General features: G+C 42.3%; 1 protein-coding gene and 1 long non-coding RNA gene across 3 annotated transcripts in view; one reads left to right on the plus strand and one right to left on the minus strand.

The window, feature by feature from the left end:
- Positions 1–18,198, minus strand: part of AHCYL2 (adenosylhomocysteinase like 2) — a 216,815-nt gene that overhangs the window by 172,615 nt on the left and 26,002 nt on the right. The gene's annotated exons all lie outside the window — the stretch shown is intronic.
- On the plus strand, positions 11,609–12,366 carry LOC122456994. Its single transcript, XR_006276249.1, has 2 exons — positions 11,609–11,639; positions 12,156–12,366. It is a non-coding gene; the product is annotated as an uncharacterized LOC122456994 (long non-coding RNA).

An 18,198-nucleotide genomic window follows, 5' to 3' on the forward strand; every position in this document is an offset into this window, starting at 1 on the left:
ATAATCAATTAATAAAGAATACATGTTTTTTAAACGATAGTGACTATTTCCTTTGCAAGCAAACTGATCAAAGGGGGGAGGGCGGGTTGCTTACAGGGAATTTAGAGTCAACCAAGTGGGTGGGTTTTCATCAAGGAGAAAAACAGAAGTGTCACACAGTACCCTGGCCAGTCATGAAACTGGTTTTCAAAGCTTCTCTGATGTGCAGCACTTCCTGCTGTGCTCTTCTAACCGCCCTGGTGTCTGGCTGTGCGTATTCAGCGGCCAGGCAATTTGCCTCAACCTCCCCCTGCCGTAAATGTCTCCCCCTTATTCTCACAGAGATTGTGGAGCACACAGCAAGCAGCAATAACAATGGGAATATTGGTTTCGTTGAGGTCTGAGCGAGTCAGTAAACTGCGCCAGTGACCCTTTAAACGTCCAAATGCACACCCTACCACCATTCTGCACTTGCTCAGCCTATAGTTGAACAGCTCCTTATTACTGTCCAGGGTGCCTGTGTATGGCTTCATGAGCCAGGGCATTAAGGGGTAAGCTGGGTTCCCAAAGATAACTATAGGCATTTCAACATCCCCAACAGTTATTTTCTGGTCTGGGAAGTAAATCCCTTCCTGCAGCCATTTAAACAGACCAGAGTTCCTGAAGACGCGAGTGTCATGAACCTTTCCTGGCCACCCCACATTGATGTTGTGAAACGTCCCTTATGATCCACCAGTGCTTGCAGCACCACTGAAAATTACACCTTGCGGTTTATGTACTGGCTGCCCTGGTGGTCCGGTCCCAAGATAGGGATATGCGTTCCATCTATAGCCCCACCATCTAGCCATCTAGATGACCTACACATTTCCCAGAGTCACTATCTTTGATAGCAGCAGCTCAATAATTGTGTTGGCTATTTGCATCACAGCAACCCCCACAGTAGATTTGCCCACTCCAAATTGATTACCGACTGACTGATAGCTGTCTGGTGTTGCAAGCTTCCACAGGGCTATTGCCACTCGCTTCTCAACTGTGAGGGCTGCTCTCATCTTGGTATTCTTGCGTTTCAGGGCAGGGGAAAGCAAGTCACAAAGTTCCATGAAAGTGCCCTTATGCATGCGAAAGTTTCAAAGCCACTGGGAATCATCCCAAACCTGCAACACTATGCGGGTCCCACCACTCTGTGCTTGTTTCCTAGGCCCAAAATTGGCGTTCCACAGCATAAGACTGCCCCGCAACACCATGATTTCCGAATTGCTGGGGTTTTAGAGAAATCTGTGTTCATGTCCTCATCAGCACGTTGCCGTCTCCTCCTCACCTGGTTTTTCACGTGCTGGTTCTGCATAAACTGCATGGTAATGCGTGAGGTGTTTACAATGGTCACAACTACTGCGGTGAGCTGAACGGGCTCCATGCTTGCCATGCTATGGCATTTACTCAGGCAAGCCAGGGAAAGGGCGTGAAATGATCTTCTGCTGTTGCTTTCATGGAGGGAGGAAGGGAAGGAGGATTGACTGACTACATTCACCCATAACCACCTGCGACAAATTTTTGGCCCCATCAGGCATTGGGAGCTCAGCCCAGAATTCCAATGGGCAGCGGGGACTGCGGGAACTGTGGGATAGTTACCCACAGTGCACCACTCGGAATGTCAATGCTTGACATGGTACTGTGGACGCACATTGCCGAATTAACGTGCTTAGTGTGGACGCATGCACTCAACTTTATGCAATCTGTTCCCAAAAATCCACTTCTGTAAAATCAGAGTACTTTCGTAGTGTAGACATGGCCTATGACTGAAAGTATTGAAATATGTAGTACTTGATTTTGCTTAATTTTACACTTGATACTTCCTGTTATCTGCTCTGAATTTCATAGTTCTAATGCTCGTAGATAAATATAGTATCATAGACCTTCATACCTCCCGCTTAAATAATTAGTGATAGAACTTTAGCTGGCTTTTTTTTTCCCCCATGTCTATTGGGGTTGAAGCCCATAAGAGCTGTGGCTTGCGTATTCCTGATCTAAGCCAGTGTTTCCTGCCTCCATGAGGAGGCTCAGACTACTGCCAGTGAAACTCAATTAAACCCTGATAAATTCTCTATGTGCTCAGGCCTCACCAAACCCAAAATTGAGTATTCACTATTGTGTACCAACATAACCACAAAAATGGTTCTGAGAGTACAAAGTGGAAACAATCCATGAAGAAAGAAAATCATGCAGCGTACTCCTTGTTCACAATACTACAAAATACACCCTAAAGGCATATGCCTCCCACCCAAACACCAAATTGTTCCTTAAATAAAATATTTCCACTGGGGAGGCCCAAGTGCTTTCCCTCTGTTTAGGGAAAGAATTCTATGTGCCAAAGCTTGTAAAATCCTCCTACATAGCTATCCCAGGAGTGTACACTTTATCTCTAATTCCACGGCCCAAATGCATCGAACCCTGCAATAGTTTTGGAAACAGGTATCCTTTCAGATGCGTCTTTGCCAGAGGAAGCTGGTCATTTCAGGACACTGGCAAAGGCTGATTTCCTTGGCAAGTCACAACGTGATTCTCTTTCCAAGCATCTCGGCCTTGCATTGTAATTTGTCTTGCTCAGACTTTTATGAGTTCCAAAATCAAAGGAAAAGAACAGGAGGGGAGAAGAGAAATGAAGTGTGGTTTCTGTGATATCCAGCTAAGTCAGCTAGAACAAGTAAAATGTAGCAAGCCAAGTGCTCCCTAGTATCCTGGAGATTCAGTGCTGCCCCAGCTCCAAATGAAATATTCCCTTTACCCTTCCCAGTTTCTTTAATAAAATTTTAGTTACCCTGAAGGCAGGGCTGCAGACAAAGATGGATGCCTCATAAATGATGTCACTACTGTTTGGCAGCATTCTGTGCATCTGAAAAGATTCTATTGGGCAATATGTTCTGGCAACCATGACAACTATTTTAGTGGGAATATGAAATATTGCTACAAGTGGCAGAAAATGAGATTTCTTCCCCACTAACCCTCCACCCCAGTAGAATCCAATCTGATACTAGTGCAGAGTTCTCTTCCAATTAAAAATTTATTTACATCAAGCTACATTTGTACCTGCACACAGATTACCCAGAAATGGAAGAATCCTGGATGGCTGCTCTTCCATGAGGCTGCAGAACAGTAGCTACTGTAAGAGCCATTTTATACCTTCGAACCTTACCAACAACAAAACAATTGTTAAGATTATCATTGATCAAAGGTTGGAGGATAATCTAGTTAGGTAAAGAACTTTGGAAGTAGGGGAAGAGTTTGTTCAGTGGCCTGGTGATGTGGACTCTAAAGTTTTGTCTGTCATTTCCATTCCAGCTCAGGTTCGTAGCAAGTGAAAGTGGCTACCATTTGATGACTGAACGGTAGACATGTCAAATGATTTAGGTCCATGTCTCGGTGATGCATTCACATCGTAAGACCTCAAGTACCATTAATTGGCACACTTGTTGGTAGCCTTGGAGAGGCTGAAGACTAACTGGGCCTGGAAATGGACTCCGCTGTCCTACTAGGTTCACCAAGCTGAGATTGAGATAGCGTGAGGGAAGCTCGTACTACTGCTGCTACACGTTCTGAGGTCAGATTTCTGCCTGCAAGGACGTAAAATGCTGCACTAAATTCACTTTATATTTGGCACAAGCTTGACAGGAAACCAGAGCAAAAAAAAATCAAACCTCTTAACATTAAGAATGAACTTCAGATGCCTCTACTCAGTAGGCCTTGAAGCAAAAAAGTCATTACAGCTGACTAAGAAGTTCTAAAACTTTTGGATAGCTAGCTATACGTCAGGTGATGAGAAAACTTAGACACAGCCCTTTAGAGTTTAGATGTTGTCGTCATCTTAGGGGAGTTTAGTCATTTCAGTTTTCTCCTTATAACAGAATCCACACCACAAAACCACCAGATGCAATTTGGCACAAGGATCAAGGGCGTATCAGCAGTCACTTGTGGTAAAGCTGGAGCACTAGAAGTTGAAATTGCCCTTTCACAGCTAATAAGCTATATAGCTTGTCTACAAACTCAGGCCCAGACATTTCTAGAGAACAGGCACCATGAAAATACTGATATTTGCTTTAATCAGTAGATGGGGGCAACCATCTAGCAAGCCAGACCCAGAGTGGAAAAAAGCAAGTTACCCAGACAGCCTGGAACACAGTGGGTCAGAAAGCTGACAAGGTGTCCCAGGTTAACAAAATTTCAACAGTCAGCTCTGGATAAAGTGCAAGTTCATCACCCCATTGATTATACTGGATGCACCTTCAAGGGAAAAGAACAGTTCAGCTCCTCTGATAGCTTTAAGACTAGATCAGTCAAGGAAAGACAACAGAAATTATTTGTGTTATGGTAGTGATAGGTAGCCCCAATCAGATTGGAGCCTCATTGTGCTGAGAACTGTACCAACACATAATGAGTCTCCCTGCCCCAAAAGCTTAGGGGTGAGACAAGGGGTGAAAGACAAACGGAAAGATGCAAAGAATTGAGAGAAAAAGGGGAAACACTAGCATTAAATCAGTTACTGAACAAATCTCCTAAACTGTAACCCTGCCCTTCGAGCAGGGATTACAATTATTCACCAGCAACCACACACCACACAACAGAACCACTAACCCAGGAACCTATCCTTGCAACAAAGCCCGTTGCCAACTCTGTCCACATATCTATTCAGGGGATACCATCATAGGGCCTAATCACATCAGCCACACTATCAGAGGCTCGTTCACCTGCGCATCTACCAATGTGATATATGCCATCATGTGCCAGCAATGCCCCTCTGCCATGTACATTGGCCAAACTGGACAGTCTCTACGTAAAAGAATGAATGGACACAAATCAGACGTCAAGAATTATAACATTCAAAAACCAGTTGGAGAACACTTCAATCTCTCTGGTCACTCGATCACAGACCTAAGAGTGGCTATCCTTCAACAAAAAAGCTTCAAAAACAGACTCCAACGAGAGACTGCTGAATTGGAATTAATTTGCAAACTGGATACAATTAATTTAGGCTTGAATAGAGACTGGGAATGGATGAGTCATTACACAAAGTAAAACTATTTCCCCATGGTATTTCTCCCTCCCACCCCACCCCCCACTGTTCCTCTGATATTCTTGTTAACTGCTGGAATTAGCCTACCTTGCTTGTCACCATGAAAGGTTTTCCTCCTTCCCCCCCCCCCCCGCTGCTGGTGATGGCTTATCTTAAGTGATCACTCTCCTTACAGTGTGTATGATAAACCCATTGTTTCATGTTTTGTGTGTGTGTATATAAATCTTTGTTTTTTCCACCAAATGCATCCGATGAAGTGAGCTGTAGCTCACGAAAGCTTATGCTCTAATAAATTTGTTAGTCTCTAAGGTGCCACAAGTACTCCTTTTCTTTTTGCGAATTATTTCAAATCCCTCCATGCCCTTACCAGCTTCTACATTTCTGCAAACCAGCAAAGAGCTGTGTGTAAGCAAAACATGAGTGGACAGATTCTTAATTTAAGGTACAGTTGAGACACAACAAAACAAGTATAAATCAAAAGAGCTAAATTGATGCAACTGGTCCATGAAACACCCACTGATCCCATCTGTGCTTTGCACAGGCTAGCTCAGGTAGCTCAATTATAAGTTAAAAGTTAAGTAGGGTGAAACACACAGATTGCATGGGGGGGGGGGAGAGGAAGAGAGAAATCAGACAGTGCTGTTTAAAAGCACTGTTCCCATTTGGCCCTCCGAACAAACCACATCTGAAGAGACAAAGGAGAAGGGGGAGCACCGGGGAAAGGTGACATTAGTTCTACTTCTGCTGTTATCACATGCAACATTCTCCCTATCAATCTATAAAAAGTAGCTTCTCTCCAGTTCCCATACATGAACACCTCTTGCTAGTCGGCTGTGGAGAAATCTTTGTATTCAGGCATTAACTAACTTTTCAGAAGCCCAGAGCAATGATATCTAATGATATATATGCTTCTGGTCACAGCAGTCTGCTGCACTTCCCCTCCCCCACCCCCATGTTCATGGGCACAGGAAGGGACTGAATGTCTTTAGCACATGGCTCTAGCTGGAGCTGGCTGGTCTATTCATGGTGCATGATACAGCCCTACCAGTTTAAATAATTCCTGAACGGCAGCATCCCATGCTATCCTTGAACACCCCCAAAACTCTGGTGATGGACCTCACTCCCTGCCCTGCAAGGCCCTCCTCCCCCAATCTGCTATTTTAGACCGTGGCTCCCCCCACAGCTCTGCCAATGCACCTCAGTCCTGACCTCTAGCACCCCTTGAAGAAAGTTAGGATAAGTCTAGGTCATGCCCTTTTCTTTAAAGGGGCAGTACATGATTTTACGACTCAGATCCTGGAAACATTACAGATTTTATTATGGAGGTGGCTCAGGTCCCCTGACGTTGATCAGGGCTCCATTGTAGCAGGTACCGTACAAAGAATAAAAAAAAATGGTCGCTGCCCTGAAAAACCTTACAACCTAAGTAAACTTATATTTCATAAATTTAAATGAGTGAACTTGGTTTTGTCTGATTTAAGAGGACAAGAGTAGCTCTATTAGATAAAATTTCGGCATTTGGAATTCTCTTGTAGAGGTGGATATTTGACAATTTCAATGCATTTCTCAAGAGGAAAACAATAGAGGATGTCTGAGTGATAAGAGCTTCAAGGAAAAACAGGTGGCCAAGATCTTTACTATGACTAATGCAATTTTCACTCTGCATTACAGGGTAACTGTTTTAAAAGTAACCATTTTAACGCTTTTCTACTCTGGCTTTCTCCATCTCACGGATCTGAAATATGTTCCACTTATAACGTTGATTTTTCTCTGCTTGAATATCTTTCAAAATTGATTAAAGACCTAGGGAGATTGGATGATTCAGGGGGCTGGGAATGCAACATGAAGTCTTTCACATCTAGAACACTAGGTCAAAATTAACTAAAGTAGAATGCATCTGGGGGTTTTTTTGTTTGTTTTTTTGAAGGGGAAGGTGGGGCCAGTGGTCGTTGTCAAATATGGAGTTTAAATTGTGGTATTTCAAAACAGTCGTTCACTCTAACATTTTCAGTTCTTAATGCCAAAGTGACTTTGCCTAAAACAAAGCATCCTGTTTTGTTGTCCTTGCTGAGAAGTGGCCTTTAATGTATTTTGTGGCATGGCGTAGTAAACTGCTTTAGAATATAATAAACCCATACTAAGGTGAGCAGCGAAGGGTTCTGTAGAAAGACTGGAGACTGAAAGAGCAAATGCCCATGAACGCCTTCTGCCAGTACTATCATCGCTCCATCTGCTCCCATAGACTACTGGAAGAACTAACATGCATTTGTCTGGGATCTGTTTTTCCCAGAAAGTTCAGCTCAGATGTAGCACCTGGTTTGAAAGGAAATGTCTGCTTTGTGCTCAGTTTTGCATTTATATTATCTGAAGCATGAGGTCATATGATTTGTACAATATCACATAGTGAGTCAATGACATAGTTAAGATTTCAGAGTAGCAGCCATGTTAGTCTGTATTCGCAAAAAGAAAAGGAGTACTTGTGGCACCTTAGAGACTAACAAATTTATTAGAGCATAAGCTTTCGTGAGTGAGCTGTAGCTCACGATAGTTAAGATTAGCGCCCCAAGTCTTCCCCATGCAAGTTCTTAAACCATAGGCCCTTGGTATATTTGTCCATGCAATAGGATATTAACCAGATCTGATTATTTCTGAACCAATGCATTGGCAGCAAGCTACTTAATAGGTTTTAGACAAAAGAGAAGAGAGAGAAAACAGAGAAGAGAAATGTATCACCATCTAGGAGCCACACTGTGCAATAGTTCAGTGTTTTTCAACTTTTTTTGATACAGGAACCAGCTTGCTGCCTTCCTAAATTGTGTCAGGGAGACCTCAGGGACCAGCGCTGGTCCACGGATCAGCCATTGAGAAACACTGCAATAGCTCACAGCAAGAAATTCATATGCTCAGGATGCCCAATGATTCATTTATGGTCATCTAAAGCCAACATCTACTGCAGAGAAACCAGAAAGACATTTCAACTTATTCATATTAAAAACATAAGTCAAGTAAGAATGCCCACTAAATTAAAAGGAAAGTACAGTATGTTCCTGGTATTCATGGTTACCCACCAGACTCTATATTGTCCTAACTAGATAACTAACTTCCAAACCCATAAGCCTCCTGTGGTCAATGTACAGACACCATCCTGCTGTAGTCATCAGACAGCATGTGAAATCCAAAATAAATCTTAAAGCAGTTCAGTAAAGAAGTTTATTACATAGCAAATTTCATTTTCAGAGGATCTAAGCTGCCTCAAAGAAATTGGTTCCATTTTAAAGTAGCATCAGAAAAATTACAACGGCAATGAAATTGGAACTTCAGAGCTATCAGATGTTTACAATAGTTTTCATGCTTGAGTAAATTGGCACTGCTCCCATTAACATCTGCTTTTCATCAATAAAGTGCTTTACAAACATTAATTCATCCTAACAGCCATCTTGTATAGGCAAGTATTATTCCTCATTTTACATATAAGGAAAAGGTAGAGAGGGGGTGAAATGAATGGCCTAAGAACACAGTGTGTCTCAGAGCTGGGAGAACTCCTGAAACCTATATTCACAGCACAAGACTATTTGTCTCCTTCCCTACAAACCCTGATTTTACTTAACTAAGAGATGCATAGGCACAACAATATCCAACATCAGTACTATATATCATATCAGAACAGAGAAATTGCCACTGCAGATCAGACCAGGCTGGCATCCTGTCTCCAGTGGCCAGTACAAGATGATTCAGAGAAAGGTACTAGAAGAGAGAACGGACTGAACAGGGAGTTAAGGTGCTAGCCTCAGACTTGGGAGACCTAAATTCAATCTCACTGCTCTGCCACAGACCTCCTATATGACCATGGACAAGTCACTTAGTCTCTCTGTGCCTCAGTTTGCCATCTGTAAAACGGGGATACATAGCACTTCCGCATCTCAGACATGTTGGGCGAGGATAACCACGAAGATTATGAGTGCTGAGCTACTACAGGGATGGGGCTATATAAAAGTACCTAAAACAGAATCCCCAGAATCTGCCCATAATGGATGTTCCTTCCTAACCCCAGACAGTTAGTGGTTGGGTTAATGCCCCAAACTGTAAGAGGGTTCTATTCTTTATTTTTCCCCTATTGCATGCAAGTGTGGATGGTCTCATTATCCACGTATATATGGTCTAATCCTTTAAATCCTACTAAGCTCCCAGTCTGAATGATTTCTGGCACTGCATTCCATAGGTCAATTACATATAACTGAAATATACTTTATACATAATAGACCACAGATTTCTGGCACTGAATTCCATAGAGTAAGCTCCTTGGAGCAGGGACTTTTGCTGTTCTGTTTGTACAGTGCCTAGCACAATGGGATCCTGGTCCATGACAAGGGCTCCTAAGCACTGCAGTAATACAAATAACTGTGTAAAATATTTCCTTTCAACACTTTTTAATTTGCCTTTGTGTGTCATTGACGTCCCTTTGTTTTTATGATACGAGAAAAGGTAAATAGGAGCTCTCAATTTATCTTCTGTACACAGTTTATATTATTTCGTGTACCTTTATCACATCCCCTCAACCTTCTTTCTAAACTGAAGAATCTCAATACTTTTAAATTTCTCATTGAATGGAAATATTCCAGGCCACTTATTTTTGTTGCCCACTTCTGGTTCCCCTTCTATTTCTGCTATTTTTTCTTTATTTATTTCAAATATGGAATGACGAGGCAACTTAATGAAAACAATACTGTCAGCCCTTTAGCTCTTCCAACAAAAACAGGAAGGGGTAGTTAATTTACAAACTCTGAATACGAAACCTATAAAGTCTACATTATGCATGGGTGATTCAAAGGTCATAAACTGACCTCAACCATCCAGCAATGGACGTAATTGGAGAGGCTAAAAGTGAACACATGCAGCACAGTGGGGAAAGTCAGTAGGATGCTACTCTGAAACCTATCTTGATGATCACACTGGGAAAAAAAATACCCCAAAACTGGCACTAAAATCACAAGGGTCAAATGAGGAAGCTGGCAAGATCTCAGCTTTCCATATTGCATAAGCATGTTTCTGTCCTTTCTAATCTTGTCCCAAACACACACTGCAGCTCACTTACTTCATATTTCTTCAGAATTCTTTGTGCCTTGATTATTCTCCTCTAAACTCTATGCCTCTGTGATTCCTCCCAAGAGTTTTACACCTATTCTGCAGAAGTTTGCAGATGGGTCTTTATCCACATAAAAACGGTGTCCTTTGGAAAGTCACAACATTGGACTAAGCTGCCCAAGCATCCAAGGCACAGTTTATCCTGCTTTCTCATAACAAAGAGCAGTAGCATCCCCTGAATGTGCCATACCATACCAGGTTGGGGGGCAGAGGAAAGGGAGGCAGAGGGGTGGGGGAAGAAAGAGTCATGCCTGGATCTCCTGAGTACCACGTTTACTGCAGTGTGGGGACAAAATGAAGCAGTGTTTCACTCACAGTAGGAAGGCTGGCTATTGAGCGAGTATATTGTGGTAAAGAGTACTCTATGGCTCAGAGTACTGGAAATAAGGTACAGAGAATTTCACCTCTAGAGTTAAAGGTTAAAATCCAACCTAGTAAAATAGCATCCTCAATTATTAAAACCTTAGTGGGTTTTGTGATGGACTCCAGTTCCACTAGGAACTGACACTCCCTCACTGACATTCTTACAATTGCAGAAGCATGAATACGCCATGGAAGCGAGAGCACAGAAACTGCTTTAGTGGCACTGACTGATGATTTCCTCCTGTCAACAGAGAGAGGACAGACACCCATTCTCATCCTCCTGGACCTCATTGCAGAGTTCAACAATGTTGACCATTAGATAATGCTGTCTCACCTGCGAGGTGGCAGGAATCCAGGGTAATGCAATAAAATGGTTTGAGTCCTTCCTGGAAAGGGGGACTTAAAAAGTAGTGATGGGAAATTGCACCTCCACCCCTAGACCTGTTACTTGTGGAGTTGCACAAAAATCAATTCTCTCTCTGGTCCTTTCCAACATCTACATGCAACCACCAAGCAAATAGGTCAGATGGCATGGACTCAAGTGCCAGCAATATACAGATGACAAACAGCTCTATCTATCCTTCACCACATATGAACACACCACTACCACCAAGATGGCCCAGTGCTTGGGTGAGATCAGCTCTGGGATGAAAAGCAGCCAGCTGAAGCTGAACCTGAGCACAACAGAGGTGAGGCTTGTGGACAGGGAAAGTATTTGGAGGAATTTGCAGCCACGGTGAAGTCTCCTTCGACTCAAGGTTCACATCCACAATTGGTCAATTCCATTCTTAGTCTAGAACTCTTGGATTCCTCTCTGATGCTGAGCTCTCCCATCGCAATGGCCGCAAAATAATGCTTTCTGCTCTCTCCGTTTGGCTGGGAGACTCCGTCCCATTCTGGAATATGAAGACCTGGCCTCAGTTATTCCTGCCTTCGCCACCTCTCCGCTGGACGACAGCAATGCGATTTACCCGGGCACGAAAACTTCAGCACTTTGGAAGGTCCAACCAGGACAGAATTCTGCCATTCATCACCTCAGCAACTCATGCATAGGTGTGATGTGCTCACCTATCTTCCACTCCCCACCCTGGTTTCTCACAGAATATGCACATTAAGTTCAAGGCCTCAATCTCTATCTTCAAAGCACTCCAGGGGCTGGGCCCAGGGGTATCTAAAAGACCATTTAAAGAACTGGGTTGAAAACTGTGGTGGAAATCTTCACTCCTATGACCCAGTGAACTCTCAACAACAGGAGCAAAGCTAGTCTGTGCAGGAGACAGAATCTTCTCTGAAGGTGGTCTGAAACCGGCATGAACTCCCCCAGGAAATAGGGACTGCCACAAATGTCACTACTTTCTGCTCCAAGTGCCAGGTGCATTCCTTTGACCAGCCTTCTCTAATATAAACACACAGCAACAGGTATATTTAACAACCACCACCACCAACATAAGAATGGACATACTGGGTCAGACCAAAGGTCCATCCAGCCCAGTATCCTGTCTACTGACAGTGCCCAGTGCCAGGTGCCCCAGAGGGAGTGAACCTAAAAGGTAATGATCAAGTGATCTCTCTCTTGCCATCCATCTCCACTCTCTGACAAACAGAGGCTAATAGCCATTAATGGACTTAACCTCCATGAATTTATTCAGTTCTCTTTTAAACCCCGTTATAGTCCTAGCCTTCACAACCTACTCAGGCAAGGAGTTCGACAGGCTGACTCTGAACTGTGTGAAGAAGAACTTCCTTTTATTTGTTTTAAACCTGCTGTCCATTAATTTCATTTGGTGGCCCCTAGTTCTTATATTATGGGAACAAGTAAATAACTTTTCCTCATTCACTTTTTCCATACTACTCATGATTTTATAGACCTCTATCATATCCACCCTTAGCCTCCTCTTTTCCAAGCTGAAAAGTCCTAGCTTCTTTAATCTCTCCTCATATGGGACCCGTTCCAAACCCCTAATCATTTTAGTTGCCCTTCTCTGAACCTTTTCTAATGCCAGTATATCTTTTTTGAGATGAGGAGACAACATCTATATGCAGTATTCAAGATGTGGGGGTACCATGGACTTACATAAGGGCAATAAGATATTCTCCGTCTTATCTCTATCCCATTTTTAATGATTCCTAACATCCAGTTTGCTTTTTTGACTGCCGCTGCACACTGCGTGGACATCTTCAGAGAACTATCCACGATGACTCCAAGATCTCTTTTCTGATTAGTTGTAGCTAAATGAGCCCCCATCATATTGTATGTATAGTTGGGGTTATTTTTTCCAATGTGCATTACTTTACATTTATCCACATGAAATTTCATTTGCCATTTTGTTGCCCAATCACTTAGTTTTGAGAGATCTTTTTGAAGTTCTTCACAGTCTGCTTTGGTCTTGACTATCTTGAGCAGTTTAGTATCTTCTGCAAACTTTGCCATCTCACTGTTTACCCCTTTCTCCAGATCATTTATGAATAAGTTGAATAGGATTGGTCCTAGCACTGACCCTTGGGGAACACCACTAGTTACCCCTTTCCATTCTGAAAATGTACCATTTATTCCTACCCTTTGTTCCCCGTCTTTTAACCAGTTCTCAATCCATGAGAGGATCTTCCCTCTTATCCCATGACAACTTAATTTACGTAAGAGCCTTTGGTGAGGGACCTTATCAAAGGCTCTCTCGAAATCTAAGTACACTATGTCCACTGGATCCCCCTTGTCCATGTGTTTGTTGATCCCCTCAAAGAACTCTAAGAGATCAGTAAGACATGATCTTCCTTTACAGAAGCCGTATTGACTTCTGCACAACAATTTATGTTCTTCTATGTGTCTGACAATTTTATTCTTTATGATTGTTTCAACTAATTTGCCCGGTACAGACATTAGACTTACTGGTCTGTAATTGCCAGGATCACCTCTAGAGCCCTTCTTAAATATTGGCGTTACCTTAGCTATCTTCCAGTCATTGGGTACCGAAGCTAATTTAAAGGACAGGTTACAAGCCATAGTTAATAGTTCCGCAATTTCACATTTGAGTTCTTTTGGAACTCTTGGGTGAATGCCATCTGGTCCCGGTGACTTGTTACTGTTAAGTTTATCAATTAATTCCAAAACCTCCTCTAGTGACACTTCAGTCTATGACAATTCCTCAGATTTGTAACCTACAAAAGATGGCTCAGGTTTGGGAATCTCCCTAACATCCTCAGCTGCGAAGACTGAAACAAAGAATTCATTTAGTTTCTCTGCAATGACTTTAAGTGCTCCTTTTGTATCTTGATCGTCCAGGGGTCCCACTTGTTGTTTACCAGGCTTCCTGCTTCTGATGGACTTAAACATTGTTATTACCTTTTGAGTTTTTGGCTAGCTGTCTTCAAACTCCTTTCTGGCTTTTCTTATTACATTTTTACATTTAATTTGGCAGTGTTTATGCTCCTTTCTATTTACCTCAATAGGATTTGACGTCCACTTTTTTTAAAAAAAAAAAAAAAGTCTCTCTCTCACTGCTTCTTTTACATGGTTGCTAAGCCACGGTGGCTCTTTTTTAGTTCTTTTACTGTGTTTTTTAATTTGGGGTATACATTTAATTGAGTCTCTATTATGGTGTCTTTGAAAAGTGTCCATGCAGCTTGCAGGGATTTCACTCTAGTCTCTGTACCTTTTAATTTCTGTTTAACTAACCTCCTCATTTTTGCATAGTTCCACTTTCTGAAATTAAATGCCACAGTGTAGGGCTGTTGAGGTGATCTTCCCACCACAGGAATGTTAAATGTTATTATATTATGGTCACTATTTCCACACAGTCCTGTTATAGTTACCTCTTGGACCAGATCCTGCGCTCCTCTCAGGACTAAATCCAGAGTTGCCTCTCCCCTTGTGGGTTCCTGTACCAGTTGCTCCAAGAAGCAATCATTTAAAGTATCAAGAATTTTTGTCTCTGCATTTCGTCCTGAGGTGATATGTACCCAATCAATATGGGGAAAATTGAAAACCCCCACTACTATTGAGTTCTTTATTTTTATTACCCCCCTACCAAAACAAGCCACTGCACACACTTCTCCCTCTCAGGAGAGGATGAGAGAACAACCAACCAGACATTGCTTAATGCACTACTGGAAGGTGCTCAAATACTATGGTAATTGAGCACAGTATAAAAACCTAGATAGGATAGAATAGGCTCTCACATCTGGAAGAAGTTCCTTTAAAAAAAAAAATGTATCCTTTCAAGCACATTAGCAGGGGAAACTTGCATTGTTCCACTTGGTTTTTCAAGAAGAAGCAAAAGATTTCAGTGTTCAGAGCCATCAGTACAACACACCATTAGCACGAAGTTAAGCAAAAAAGTTTGCAGCACCTACTCAAACTCCCTATGAGCATGTCTGACCAAGGGGTATGTAAACAGGAATGTGGAATGGCAGGAGAATGGGGGGACAGCTTGGTTAGGGGAACACTGAGTATATTTTTGTTTCCCCAGCACTTCTTTAGACCTTTGTATCATTATCAGAAGGATTCTAAGCATGTATACATGGGCAAGTCATAATCTGCAGTCAAACAGCTCTATTATAGCCTAGGTGCACATAGGCTAACCACCAAAAGGCCTTCTGGGTTCTATTATCTATATGCAATTGCAAGATCTCTGTCTGATTTTGTTTGCTCTAGTACACAAACAGTGTTAAAAACTAGACTGGCAAAGACAGAACCTTCAGAGACTGAAGTATCACATTTTGTTTCCATTTAGACTGACATTTGTACATATTCATCTGCTTTTTTCCTCCAACGACACAGGCCCGGGAAGTACAGACTTGCCTTCCAGACACTTCTTTTGAACCCCTTTTATACAGTCACCAGACCTACTTATGCTTAAAGGCAAAGAACTTTTTGGACTCTGATGTGATTGCTACTCAGCCTCTTTGAAGGCTGCTTGGGCTACTACAAATCACTATACTTCAACTTCTCTCAATTACAACGGCTTCAGAACATAACCTAACTGATATTTTATAACAACATTTATTAAAGGTACCTGAATAAGAGCCAACACAATAACTGCATCTGGTCCCTACACACTACAGTAATGGGTGCATTAGAACTGCCGAGTTAAAGTGAAGCTATTTTTTGACTGACTCCTATGAATTTCTTTAAGTCCCAGCTCTGGACTTCACCATTTGAAAAATGCTGCTCTCTGCTGTTTTACTAATCTTCATCTTCAAAACATCACCAGTTTTTCACTTCTTTCAGGATCCAGCTCAAAATTACCAGACAGTTTCGATAAGATTCACCATAGACAGCCTCCAGCCTCCATTGACTCCCCACTAGCTTAGTGACCTTCTTGTTGTCCTTCACACAACCAGGCAACTATTGTTACAATTGTCTTCTCTGCTCCTCCACTATAGAAAACCACTTCTTTGGATTTCCACACCACATGAAGTCTCTTTCATTTTAAAAGTCTCATTTTAAAAATTCCCTTGCTCATATCTTTTAGGCCATGTCTACACTACAACTTATGTCAGCAAAACTTATGTCACTCAGGAGTGTGAAAAAACAAAGAAACACCCAGAGTGACATAAGTTTTGCCGGAATAAGAGCTCGTGTGCACAGCACTATCTCGGTGGCAGAGCTTCTTCTGCGACATAGCTACCGCCACTCATTTAGCTGGTTTTATTATGTCAATGGGAGAGAGCTCTCTTGTTAGCATAGAACAGCTACATGAGCGATTTTATAGCAGTGTAACTGCATCGGAACACCCGTGCTGCTGTAAATTCACTAGTGTAGACAGGGCCTTAATTTCACTTCATCTGCTATTTAATTTTGCAACTATTTAATTTAAAAGCAGTTAGGGCTACAGTTTGTATGAAAGATGCTTCGCAAAATAAAGTTCTATTATGTGAAGTTTTTTCTGATAATTGAAGTTTCATTATTGACCCTCACTCTGTCTGATCACCAGAGATAGTGTTCTCAGTGGAAGGTTAAAAACAAAATCACTTAGAAAAAAAGTAAATGTGACTGTGTGTTAAAAATCTATATGCATCTATATGCACTACTCAGGGTAATCGTTCTTACACTTCATGACCTGGTACACACTTCAGAGTTACGTCAACATAAGGCAGCTTACGTCAACATAATAATGTCAGTGTCTACACTACAGCGTTCCCTACGTCGATATAACTCGCCTGCTATGTCGACTTAAACTCTACGGCCTAGTCTACACTGGAGGGACGGGGGACGATCTAAGTTACACAACTTCAGTTATGTGAATAACGTAGCTGAAGTCAACGTACTTAGATCGACTTATCATGGTGTCTTCACCGCAGTGAGTCGACTGCTGCCGCTCCCCCATTGACTCTACCTGCGCCTCTCACTGAGCTGGAGTACAGGAGTCTATGGGAGAGCACTCGGGGAATCGATTTATCACGTCTAGATTAGACGCGATAAATCGACCCCCACTGGATCGATCACTGCCTGCCGATCCAGCAGGTAGAAGACATAACTCCACCTCTTGCGGAGATGGAGTTAAGTTGATATAGCTAGCTTGACGTAGTGGCAGTGTAGACACCACATTGCTTACGTTGACTTAACTGGCCTCCAGGAGCTGTCCCACAATACCCATTGTGACTGCTCTGGTCATCATTTTCAACTTCGCTGCCCAGAGCAGTCGCTCTGGTGCAGAGCTGCAAACACATTGCTTTTACATGGAGCTGCATGTTATCCTCTGCAAGTGTACCTCTTGCTATCATCTCAAAATGATATCCCCCCCTTTTCCCCTGTGCTTTGAACTTTGCAACACCTTCTCAAGACACCCTACACTAGAGTTGCACAGTGGGATAGCTACCCATGGTGCACTGCGATCTGTGTCAATATAAGCGCTGCTAGTGTGAATGCCCTCCGCCAACACAAGGAGCGTAAAGTAAACTTGCACAACCGACTTAGTTACTGTGGTGACTGTATGTCGACTTAAGTCAACTTAATTTTGTAGTGTAGATTATGCCCTATTTAATAGATCAAATAGACCTGACTACCTGAATTCCATTGACAATATTACCCTTCCAGAAGGTTGCTCAAAACAAATATCTTTCACTAGAACAATTTAGAAGACCAACATACAGGTCCTCTAAATAGGATCCAGGCTAAAAAAATGTATTCTTATCCCAGGTGCCACAGAAACTCAAGCCAGCAGGAAAGATACTGAAGAACTGGGGTGGTTGGTGAAAGATAGGACCCACCAAGGACCACACATCCCAACAGTGCCCTCACAGACCTAGAACCAGGACTTCTAAATTTGAAATCTAGTCAGTTCAGATAATGCACCGATTTTTGTGGTTTTAAAACTCACATTTATCTATTTTTAAAATGTTTTTCTCTCCCCTATGGCTGTGTGAAGGATCCACACAAACAGGGAAGACTGGCTGACTATGCAGGGGAAACAACCGACTACACAAACAGCAGTCACATGCACAAAGTAAATGAAAAGAGATCTTTCACAGTAGTTATAAGCAGCTTAGGTGTTACCTGTAACACCATCAACAGGTAAAAAATTCATACAGAAGTGTGATCTTAAAATATAATATTACTTCAACCATGTGCCCCAACGGGCAATGCAGTTCAGACTCCTACTAGTTGTGTGTCATAACTTTGGTGTTAAGGTTACTCCAACTCTACTCTTCTG

This window comes from Dermochelys coriacea, chromosome 1 (assembly GCF_009764565.3).
Source record: "Dermochelys coriacea isolate rDerCor1 chromosome 1, rDerCor1.pri.v4, whole genome shotgun sequence".
Lineage (NCBI taxonomy): Eukaryota > Metazoa > Chordata > Testudines > Dermochelyidae > Dermochelys > Dermochelys coriacea.